The sequence below is a fragment of the Zootoca vivipara genome, chromosome 1 (assembly GCF_965207765.1).
Source record: "Zootoca vivipara chromosome 1, rZooViv2.hap1.1, whole genome shotgun sequence".
Taxonomy (NCBI): Eukaryota; Metazoa; Chordata; class Lepidosauria; order Squamata; family Lacertidae; genus Zootoca; species Zootoca vivipara.
Window position 1 is genome coordinate 130,070,654 of NC_142582.1, and position 12,485 is coordinate 130,083,138.

General features: G+C 45.6%; 1 long non-coding RNA gene across 1 annotated transcript; it reads left to right on the forward strand.

The window, feature by feature from the left end:
• The first annotated feature begins 731 nt into the window (after window positions 1-731).
• Window positions 732-10,074, forward strand: LOC148687761 (uncharacterized). Its single transcript, XR_015951509.1, has 3 exons — window positions 732-970; window positions 8,579-8,701; window positions 9,554-10,074. It is a non-coding gene; the product is annotated as an uncharacterized LOC148687761 (long non-coding RNA).
• Window positions 10,075-12,485: the final 2,411 nt, after the last annotated feature.

The following is a 12,485-nucleotide window of genomic DNA, read 5'->3' on the forward strand; positions in this document are numbered from 1 at the left end:
ATTCCCACCCACCCACCCCACCCTCTGTATAAGGGTCTGACTCTTCTGTTTCAAGTGTATCTGAAGAAGTGTGCATGCACACGAAAGCTCATACCAAAATAAAAACTTAGTTGGTCTTTAAGGTGCTACTGAAGGAATTTTTTTATTTTCCCATTGAAAGTAATGGAAAGTGGATTAATCCGTTCCAGACGGATCCGGAGCTACCTGCAGCCAATCAGAAGCCATGCTTTGGTTTCCGAATGTTTTGGAAGTTGAACGGACTTCCAGAATGGATTCCACTCGACTTTCGAGGTACGACTGTACGTACATACATATGCATTTAAATTTGAGAGCGAGAGAGAAACTTTGGATAAGCCCAGTGCCATCTGGAGGGGAGCCACCTCTAGGTCTTCTGAGAGGGAGTGAAAGGCCCAAAGGTCATCAAGAACGGGTGCTCTTTGTGGGTACGGGGCACCTTTGGGGGCGGCCGAAGTTGGTGGAGTCAGAAACAAACTCCCTCCAGGGCTCTGCCTTCTGCGAAAGAGCCTTTTCCTTCCCTCAAACAACTGCAACAAATTACCCCGTCTATTTCTAGACCTCGCCAGCCATTCCCCCCCCCCATACCACAAGCCCAGCCGTGTGTTGCTATATTAGAAAAGGGGAAGCGATAATTATGGGCTGTGACACACGCCATCCGCCATCTGCCAAGCAGTTTCGCGAAGGTGGCTGCAGACTCTTGGGTGCTGCTCTCTGCTAGCACAGAACGGCCTTATTCAAACAGAGAGGAGGGGAGGGGGCAGAACTGCTCCATCTTCGACAAAGCTGCATAATGTTCCGCGGTAATCCAGTTAGCTGCAAATTCAACCAGGATCGTCAGATTACCAGTTAACGGAGGCTCAGCTCGGCACAGCTACTGGAGAGCTTTCTGTCTTTGATTGAAAACAAGCTTCTAGTCCACAATACTGCAGAGGCAGGCTCAAAAGTATATGAGGTGAGCAACACCTGCTGAAATGTAAGAATGGAGAGGTGAAAGGGTTGCCAATATTTTGAGTCCTGCTGTGTTACTTTCAACAGCAGATTGAAAGTAGTCGGTAGTCTGTGGTTTGTTATGGCATGAAAACCTTTGCCTACATTTCCTGCGTATGAAGTGTTATAGAATTTCGGGTACTCCCCCCCCCCCCACAAATAACCTTGTTGTTGTTGTTGTCGTTTAGTCGTGTCCGACTCTTCGTGACCCCATGGACCAGAGCACGCCAGGCACTCCTGTCTTGCACTGCCTCCCGCAGTTTGGTCAAACTCATGTTCGTAGCTTCAAGAACACTGTCCAGCCATCTTGTCCTCTGTTGTCCCCTTCTCCTTGTGTCCTCCATCTTTCCCAACATCAGGGTCTTTTCCAGAGAGTCTTCTCTTCTCATGAGGTGGCCAAAGTACTGGAGCCTCAGCTTCAGGATCTGTCCTTCCAGTGAGCACTCAGGGCTGATTTCCTTCAGAATGGAGAGGTTTGATCTTCTTGCAGTCCATGGGACTCTCAAGAGTCTCCTCCAGCACCATAATTCAAATAACCTTAGAAATTGATAAATGGTAGGATATTGATTATTTGGGATATGGATGAAAGTACAAGATGCAGAACCGTGCCAGACAAGGAATCCCTCAGATGGGATTCTGCAAACCAGCCTGGCTGGCCAAGTGAAAAGCAAATCTGTTAACATGACAAAAGGGGTTGATGGACCAGAGGTGGTGGGATGTGTGAAGGGACAGGAAAAGAGAGCTTTTTAGTAGGGTGTTCTGGGAAGAAGAAGGGGAGAGAAGAGAGACTGGGATCCATCTTGGGCAGGCTGGCTGAAGGCTGGCTGCACTGCTGCAGATGCCAAGCCCCTCTTGAAATGACAATGCTGTATGATCTGGGCTCCCTCCATGCAGACTGAAGGTGTAAATAGGTGAATGAACCATATTTCTTAAAGCTATGACAGTCTCCGCTGTGTCTCAGTCCTCCAATGGAACGCAGACCTTGGGATCTTGCAGAGAGTGGTAGTGGCACCTGGCTTTCATGACAGAAGCATACCTGCCAAGTTCCTCTCTGAAAAAATAAGGGACCGGACCGGAAGTAGCATACCGGAAGTAGCGCATTGGCCATTTTGGAACTGGGCGGAGCATGCTCAGAAGCGACTTTTGATGCTGCTGTGCCCAGTTCCAAAATGGCCGCCGCACCAGAAGTCGCGCTGCAGCCATTTTGGAACTGGGCAGAGCAGCATCAAAAGTCGCTTCTGAGCATGCTCCGCCCAGTTCCAAAATGGCCGCCGCGCCAGAATAAACAGGGGGGAAACAAAAAAAACCAGTTTTTTCGGCTGGGGACAGCTGGAAAAAACAGGGGTTTCCCGGGGAAAACGGGAGACTTGGCAGCTATGAACAGAAGGAAGAGATGCAGGTGGCTGGCATACCCTCCAACATTTCTCCAATGAAAATAGGGATGTCCCATTCCATAATGATGATATTACTATCTTACTGGGTTGTCCCAGCCACTCTGGGCGACTTCCAACATATATACAAACATGATAAAACATTAAACATTTTTTTTTTTAAAAAAAAACCTTCCCTATACAGGATTGCCTTCAGACAGCTCGGGGCTCGGATAACTCCATACCCTCCAACATTTCTCCAATGAAAATAGGGGTGTCCTAAGGAAAAGGGGGACATTCCGGGATCAAATCAGAAACAGGGATGGCTTTTCTAAATCCGGGATGTCCCTGGAAAATAGGGACACTTGGAGGGTGTGGGCTGGTTGAAAAGTTGGGAACCCCTCCTCCTGCTTCTCTTCCTGCAAAACTCCATAATAATAATAATAATAATAATAATAATAATAATAATAATAATTTATTGTTTATACCCCACCCATCTGGCTGGGGCAGCTCCCAACAGAATATTATTATTAATAATAAAAGGCGATAAAATATCAAACATTAAAAACTTCCCTAAACAGGGCTGCTTCGAACTGAATGCTGGAACAACTGTCAAGCAAATGTTCACCTGGAGTACTGTGTCCAGTTCTGGGCACCACAATTCAAGAAGGATACTGACAAGCTGGAACGTGTCCAGAAGAGGGCAACCAAAATGGTCAAAGGCTTGGAAACGATGCCTTATGAGGAACGGCTTAGGGAGCTGGGTATGTTTAGCCTGGAGAAGAGAAGGTTAAGGGGTGATATGATAGCCATGTTCAAATATATAAAAGGATGTCATTCGGAGGAGGGAGAAAGATTGTTTTCTGCTGCTCCAGAGAAGCGGACACGGGGCAATGGATTCAAGCTACAAGAAAGAAGATTCCACCTAAACATTAGGAAGAACTTCCTGACAGTAAGAGCTGTTCGGCAGTGGAATTTGCTACCAAGGAGTGTGGTGGAGTCTCCTCCTTTGGAGGTCTTTAAGCAGAGGCTTGACAGCATATGTCAAGAATGCTTTGATGGTGTTTCCTGCTTGGCAGGGGGTTGGACTGGATGGCCCTTGTGGTCTCTTCCAACTCTATGATTCTATGATTCCACCCAGTGCAGGCAAAGACCCACTCTTTGAACATGGGAGGTTCTGGCTTGCTTTATGGGCAACTGCAAGAACACCTCGTTGTCCTCAATGCCTCACACACTGTCATGATCAAAGTGCTTCACTGCTGCTGTTTAAGTTGCAAAGAGGGGCAGATGACTCCATTGATTCAAGGCGTGATGAATATTGGTGAACTGGGAAAAGCCCAAACGTTAAAGGGGTGCAGCAACCCCAACATAGGGAAAGGTTGAGGCGCTTTGGGCTTTTCAGTTTAGGGAGCAGGTGGGTAACAAGTTGCAATTACTGTATGCATGTCATAGAGAAAGTGGACAGGGAATAGTTTTTCTCCTTCTCTCATAACAGTAGAACTTAGCAGGGACGTCCAATGAAGTTGAACATTGGAAGATTCAGGATAGAAAAAAAGTACTTCTTCACACAACACGTAGTTCAGCTATGGAACTCACTTCCACAGGATTCAGTGACGACCACCAACAGTGACAGTTGTGGACTCTCCTTCCCTGGAGGTTTTTAAGCAGAGGTTGGATGGCCATCTGTCATGGTTGCTTTAGCCGAGATTCCTGCATAGCAGGGGGTTGGACTAAATGATCCTTGGATCCCTTGCAACTCTATGATTCTAAGATTCTTAAGTTGGGTGATTATAAAAGAGGTTTGGATATCCTTATCCTACAACACCTGAGAGCTATCAGCTACATTTCTCCCACATTGCAGATTAAGCTGACCTCTGCTGAAGTCAACGGTCTCCTCTTACCTACTTAAAAGGTAAAGGGACCCCTGACCATTCGGTACAGTTGTGACCGACTCTGGGGTTGCGGCGCTCATCTCGCATTATTGGCCGAGGGAGCCGGCGTATAGCTTCCAAGTCATGTGGCCAGCATGACAAAGCCACTTCTGGCGAACCAGAGCAGCACATGGAAACGCCGTTTACCTTCCCGCCGGAGCAGTACCTATTTATCTGCTTGCACTTTGACGTGCTTTTGAACTGCTAGGTGGGCAGTTGGTTGATTACCTTCTTAGGGGAAACTAATTTTGTTTTCTTCCTAATTCCTCTTAAAATGTGAACCCTGTTCTTCATGAAAATTTCCCAAAGCATCAAAAAAGTCATATTTTGGTCTCCATCAGTAAGAGGTAACTCAATCACCTCTTCAGTTAAAATGTCCCCGCAATCTGGTTATGACTAGAGATGGGGGAGGAAATCCTTTGGTTCTCTTTTCCCAGCACACTCTGACCTGATACTCCCAAACCTCCTTGCGGATTGGAATGAAACTCGCAGTCAAAATATGCATTTCTCTGGATTTGCAGTGCCGTTTTGGTGCAGAAAGAGTGTGTGTACACATCCACCCACACCCACCCACACCCACACACTGTAAAAGATGCATACAAAATACACATTTTACTAGTGAATACATGGGAAAGTGTGTATTTTACAAAGTGTGCAAAATGTCTACAACCAGGTGGGGTGGGGTGGATGGAGCGACTCTGACTGCATGCCAGCAAGGCTGGAGCAGGATGAAAGTAGCTGTTCTGCCCATCACATTTAACAACCTGGGCACTGGGTGGGGGCAAATCCACTCTTGCTGATCAGGTCCCTCATCCAGCCGATTTCATGATCACGGGATTCATTTGTACATTTCTTATTGGATCATAGGATTGTAGAATTGTCGATGGTCATGTAGCACAGCCTCCTGCAATGCAGGAATCTTTTGCTCAACGTGGGCAAAAGGGTCCCTCCTTGCAATTGTTGCATCTGAAAAATAAAATGATGATCTCCCTTGAAAGCCTTTCCCCCCAGTAGCACTTGATGAAATTTGCCGTCTGGAAGAGAAGATATAATAACACAGAAGAATACAATTTAATTCCGAGCAGTGAAAATACCACAAAAGCAGTTTCTCCAGGCCTCTTTTTCTTAAAAAAACAAAAAACCTTGATCTATTTAATCATTTTAGGAAATAAACAAAACATAGAAATGAACCAAACAATCAAATTCATGCCTTTCAGCAAACATTCCCTGCCTCCATGTCCCTGGTGGTGGAGGAGAAACTTCCTCCTTCCCCCCTTTCCAAGAATGTTTTTAACCACAAGGGAAGAAACCCCACTGAACTCTCTTTTTTTCATGCAGCAAGGATTCTGTGGAATAAAATTCCACCACAGGCCAAATTTTGAATTTCCTGGCATTGTGGGAAAAGCATTCCCCACGAACATCATCTATCCTGTTTTGCTAATACCAAGTAAAAGCGCTTGAAACGGATTCTGTCCTGTGCTCACCCATGCAGGCAACTCACAGGGCAAGACCTACATGTGCAATCCTATACTGCAGATGTTTACTCCAAAGTAAGGATGGTCAGATCTGTTCCAGTTCATCTCAGTTTCCCCCAATCTCAATTTCTGATTGATTCGCTTGGATCCAAGAGCTTCTTTCGTTGTTCTGTGCCTTGTGAAAATCCGACCGTACCCGCTGAATTGGATCTTATCAGGTGCATGTGAAATCTGAAGAGATATTTTCCTTAACTGAGCTGGAGTTCAGTGGGAAATATCGGGTTTTTGCAAGGCACAGCAGCAGAACGAGAAAAGCTGTCGGACCCAGGAGGATTAAGCGGAACACAAAATGATCAAAATATGGGCCAAGTGAAAGTGAGCCCTAAGACCCCCAGCTATAGGACGGTATATAAATTCTGAAATCCTGCATCGCCTGAGGTCTGCAAGGGCGTCTTTCACCCAATTGAAGTGCAGAGTGTTTGAGGACCAGGACATTTGCAGGGAAACAAAAATGCTTGTTTAAAAAGCTATTGTACTACCAACCTTACTGTATGCTTGTGAACATGGACCACTTATAAACGCTATCTCCAACTCCTCGAAAGATTCCATCAACGGTGTCTCCCCAAAAATTTACACATCACTTGAGAAGACAGGCGAACTAATGCCAGTGTACTGGAAGAAGCAAAGATCTCCAGTGTTGAATCAACAATTCTCCAACATCAACTTCGTTGGACTGGTCATGTTGTGCAGATGCCTGATGATCGTCTTCCAAAGCAACTACTCTATTCTGAACTTAAAAATGGAAAGCATGATGCTGGTGGTCAACAAAAGAGGTTTAAAGACTGTCTCAAGGCAAATCTTTAAAAATGTAGTATAAACACCAACAACCGGGAAACACTTGTCTGCGAGCGCTCCAATTGGAGAACAGCCTTGACCAAAGGTGTCATGGGCTTTGAAGATGCTCGAACACAAGACGTAAGGGAGAAAGGTGCTAAGAGGAAGGCATGCTTGGCAAATCCATACCGTGATCAACTCCCGCCCGGAAACCAATGTCCCCACTGTGGAAGGCCGTGTGGATCCAGAATTGGCCTCCACAGTCGCTTACGGACTCACTGTTAAAACTGTGTTTATGGAAGACAATCTTCCTTGAGTTTCTGATCTGATCCCAGAATGTCCTGCTTTACCTTAGGACTTCCCTATTTTCATCTGAGAAATGTTGGAGGGTATGGTAGGACGTCCCTATTTTCATAGGGGAAATGTTGGAGGGTATGTGACCCTCGAATCAAGGAGATAAGTAACTACATAACCTTGAGAAGACATCTGAAAGCAGCCCTGGATGGGGAAGTTCTAAATTTTTAATGTTTTATTCTGCTTTTGTATATGTTGGAAACTGCCTAGAGTGCCTGGGGCAACCCAATAAGATGGGTGGGATATAAATAATAAAATTATTAGTAGTAGTAGTACAGTGGTTTATGAACTTAATCTGTTCCGGAAGTCCGTTCTTAAACCAAAACCATTCTTAAACTGAGGCGCGCTTTCCCTAATGAGGCCTCCCGCTGCCGGTTCCCCATCCACCGTTTGGTTTCCATTCTTAGACCGAGGTAAAGTTTGCAAACCGGGACGCTACTTCCGGTTTTGCGGAGTTCATAAACCGAATCATTCTTAAACCGAGGTACAACTGCTGTAGTAGTATTACGGAATATTGGAGGGTATTTTTGGGGGGCGGGATGGCCAGGCTAGTAATCTAGGCACACGAGAGGCAAACACTGCAAAGTGGGTCTTTTTATTGGTGGCCTTAGGGGGTTGGGAACCCAACGGTGACTGAACTCCCCCCCCCTAGACCATGGGTTTTCCACAGAGTCACTGGCTTGCAAGCTCCATCTCCCTTCCCAGAGGAGAAACAGCATCCTAATGGCACACTTAACACTCCCCAGTTATTTGACCTGTCCCACTAATGCGTTTGGGAGGAAGGTTAATTAGCGGGGGGGGGGAGAGCCCTGTCCTGAAGCTTTCCCCCTCCACCTCCCAACAGCCTCGCTCAGAAAAGGGAGGGTGAGTGAGTGGGTGGGTGGGAATCCAGGCCATATTAAAGGAAGCAAGCAATTAAGTTGCACAAATAGTGAGCTCGCAGGAGTGCAGCTGATGTCTATCATGTCAAAGAACAGCTAAACACAGAAGCAATGAAAAGATTGTTAACCGCCGACCACCACGGAGGACCAGCTTAGCAATAAAGATGAATAACTTCCTACTTGAAGATTAGTGATGAACCCCCTGGGAAAGCAAAAGAAAGGGGGGGGCGGATTTAGATGCAACAGGCACCACTGGAACAAAATAATTTGGAATTTGCTCCATTGGAGGATCCCGGAAGGAGGGCTCCCTCCCCTCTCCCCGCAACTCTAGGGAATTCACAAACACTTATCTCCACAGACTTTAATTAGCTTTCCCCCCATTTCTAAACAGCTGCAACTCCAAGCATCCCCCCCCCCTCCATTTTTGGTCTATCAACTCTCTTTCTCACACACCCAGTCGATGCACTTTGTCCTTGGGGAGAAGCTCCCTTGCCACGGCCTTATACCAAAGGACTGATTCACCCACATTTCCTTGCGCTACTTAGAGCCTAACATGCAGAGGCCTAAATGCAAACATTGCATCTGTGGTCCCTGAAGACACTGTTGGATGATGAGGTTTAACGGAGGGAAGCTGTCAAACAAAAGTGACAAAGAGTGGGGTTTTAGTTCGGAATTGGTTTTCTAATACTACGCTTAATTTTTTTTAAAGAAATGTATTATTTCTGCAGAAAACAGGGAAGGACGGAGGTCTGCTTGGACGCTGCAAAACTGACATGCTGTGAAAACAGGAACAAGAATGCAAGGCTGAAATGAAACAAGGATAGGCCATAGCCAGCCATACCTATTCCGAAGTAAGTTCAGCTGAGGTCAATGGGACTCACTCCAAGATAAGTGAAAGTATCTAATCTCCTTTTAAAACCATCTCATCCTGCGCACAATCTTGGGCCAACGAACTCCATTCATTGTGTGTTGTTTGAATGAGTTAATCTTTTTGTAACTCCTTGTTATGTACTGAGCTGAATCCTAGAACAATAGGATTCAGAATCAGCGGGAGCTACCCAATCCAACTCCAGGTGGAAGTGAATCCGCAACCTGATTGGCCTGCTGGAGCAGCCAATCAGGCGGCTGGCAGAAGTGAATCTGCTACCTGATTGGCCTGTAGGAGCAGCCAATCAGGCTGCAGGCAGAAGTCAATCCACAATATAATTGGCCCACAGGTGTAGCCCTGAAGTAGCCAATCACGCAAGGCCCATTGTGTAAATAATGTATATAAGCAGATGGTTTGGGGAAAAGAGCCATTCGTCTTCTCTTCTCCTCCTTGATGACTATGAGCTGAATAAAGAGCATGAAATTCACTCTTGACTCCGAGTATATTTCACTCCTGAATACTGCAGCCCGTCACTGAACATAGCAGGAACATTAGACATTCTCTCGGTCCACCTTCTTCGCAGGATGCTGAAATGTATAAATTTCTACCCCTAGCAAACATTTTCCCTACCTTAAATAGCCCCACTTTTAAAAGTTTTTTTCCACCTAGAGAAGTTCCCTCCATCATTTTCCTTGCCCCTTTTTTTCATCTTTCCCAAATCTGCACTGTTGTTTTTGAGATGGGATGATCAGAGATGCACTTGGGATTCCAACTATGGCTCCACCATACATTTATACAATGTCATTATTATCACCTGTTTCATCTTATTTCCAAGGTCTTTCGACGCCTGGGATTTGCAGTCTCCTGAATTTTACTTCAATAATCTATTCACACAACCCCAAGATCTATTTCCTAGCTATGCACCCAGCCAGCACTCTTGCAAAGTAGACATGAAGCTATGCATCTCTTGTGTTACTTTACACTTACTTGCACAGAACCTTTAATCCCCTTCAACCAGTTTGGATATTTTATTTTGGAGTTCCTCGCGGTCTGTCTGAATAATTTGGTGCCATCTGCAAGCCCAGCCACCAAATTTCTCAACCCTGGTTCTAGAATATTTAATCCCTGGGTACGTTTTAGATATCTGACCAGACTGACCAGAAAATTCAACCAGCCTCTTCCAGTTCTATGCATCAAGAAATCTGTGACTCCTCTCAAGACATCGGCTGTGTCTTCCAAATTTCCTTTTGTAAGACTCTGACTGACAGCTGCTAATGTTTCCTACCTCAGTCAATGAATTTAGATATTGAACAGTTGTTGTTTTTAAAATCATTTTTATTTGATTTTACAAGTGTAGAGCAGGCATAGGCAAACTCCGGCCCTCCAGATGTTTGGGACTACAATTCCCATCATCCCTGACCACTGGTCCTGTTAGCTAGGGATGATGGGAATTGTAGTCCCAAACATCTGGAGGGCCAGAGTTTGCCTAGGCCTGGTGTAGAGTTATTACAATACCAAATACATATCCGTATATAGATATTTATCTGAATCACCCTCCTCTCCATGGGCCCTATCGTCAACATTTTCAACTGCATATTATTTCATAATCTATATTTTGAATCAGTCCATATTGTCCATAGTGTGTATTACATTACAGGTGAGGTTAAAATCCTGGTACAATGGTACCTCGGTTTAAGTACACAATTGGTTCTGGAAGTCTGTACTTAACCTGAAGTGTGCTTAACCTAAAAGCGAACTTTCCCATTGAAAGTAATGGAAAGTGGATTAATCCGTTCCAGACGCTCCGCGGAGTACTTAAACTGAAGCGTACTTCACCTGAAGCGAACTTTCCCATTGAAAGTAATGGAAAGTGGATTAAACCGTTTCAGACGGGTCCACGGAGTACTTAAACTGAAAGTACTCAAACCGAAACGTACTTAAACCAAGGTATGACTGTAATGTTTTCATCTGGTTACAGCGGTCTCCTAAATAGATTATGAATTTTTTCCCATTCTTTCTTGAAGTTTTTGTCTTCTTGGTTCCTGAGCTTTCTGGTCAGTTTTGCCATTTCGGCGTAATCCAACAGCTTGGTTTGCCATTCCTCTTTGCCAGGGACTCTTTCTTCTTTCCACCTCTGGGCTAGTAGCATCCGTGCTGTTGTTGTCGCATAAATAAAAAGTCTTTTCTGCTCCTTTGGGATGTTGGTACCTACAATTCCTAATAAAAAAGGCTTCTGGCTTTTTTTTATATACTTTTTTTAAATATACGTTTCCGAGCACAATTCAAAGTGTTGGTGCTGACCTTTAAAGCCCTAAACAGGTTTGGCCCAGTATACCTGAAGGAGCGTCTCCACTCCCATCGTCCACCCCGGACACTGAGGTCCAGCTCCGAGGGTCTTCTGGTGATTCCCTCCCTGCGAGAAGCGAGGTTACAGGGAACCAGGCAGAGGGCCTTCTCAGTAGTGGCACCCATTCTGTGGAACCCTTCAGATGTCAAGGAGATAAACAACTATCTGACGTTTAGAAGACATCTGAGGGCAGCCCTGCTCAGGGAAGTTTTTGATGTTTGATGTATTTATTGTGTTTTTAATATTCTATTGGGAGCCGCCCAGAGTGGCTGGGAGAAGCCAGCCTGATGAGTGGGGTATAAATAATATATTATTATTATTATTATTATTATTATTATTATTATTATTATTAGCGTTACAATTAGCAGACAGTTTCATATATTGCCTATCAGTGAATCCTTCTATTTTTCTCGCAGGGGGAGGTTGCACTAGGCCAGTCTGAGGGAGTTTTTAACTCTTTCAAACACTGCAAATCTGCAAAGCCTTGTAATCTGAACCCAAATGTGCACCATCTTAAATTACTTTCCAGTTTGTCTGGCTGGATATCGCCTAGCTGCTCTTCCCTCCCCCAGCCCAATTTTTGTTTTTCTGGCATTGCCTGATCTCTCCGAGATGAATCATGCAAGGAAATGAAACTCCTAATTGCTCAGTGTAAACTAAACACCACGCCTTGACTTCATTACCACAGAAGATAATCAGAGGCCGAGAGATGAGCAGCATCTCAGAATCACGGACTTCCCTTTTTTTGTTTACCGTTTGCCAGCATATGGGAGTGTGCAGAGGAACCAGGGGGATCCTCAGGAGCGGTGCTAGGGCTTTTTGCGCCCTAGACAAAAACACCTTCTGGCGCCCCCCCCCCCTGGGCGCATGCGTCATGACACATCCCCTCCATAGGCGAGAGGAGCGCGAGCGCGCACCTTGGGAGGGCGGCGGCGCCGGGGTTTTTGCGGGGCAGGCTCAGCAGCGCCCCCTCCATTTTCGCGCCCTAGGCAATGGCCTAGTCTGCCTAAATGGACGCACCGGCCCTGGGGATCCTTTTATCTGCTGGGTGTGTTTTCTGACAACTTGCTTTGTCTGGCTTCGCCTCGAGTAGTGCTGGTGTCTTCCCCTGGCGACCAAGGACTGGAGCAAAAATAGGGAAATGTGTGGTACGAAAAAACGTCTTTTACATCACAAAAAAGGCATTTTGAGAGTGGGGATAGAATCATAGAATTATAGAGTTCAAAGGACCTCCCCATCTAATTCAACCTCCCTGCAGTGCAGGAATCACAACTAAAGAATCCCCGACAGGTGGCCATCCAACATCCACTTAAAAACCACCAAGGAAGGAGAGCCGGCCACCTTCTGTTTGTCTTCCGAACAGCTCTTACCATCAGAAAGTTCGTCCTAATGTTTAGCTAGAATCTCCTGTCCTGTCATT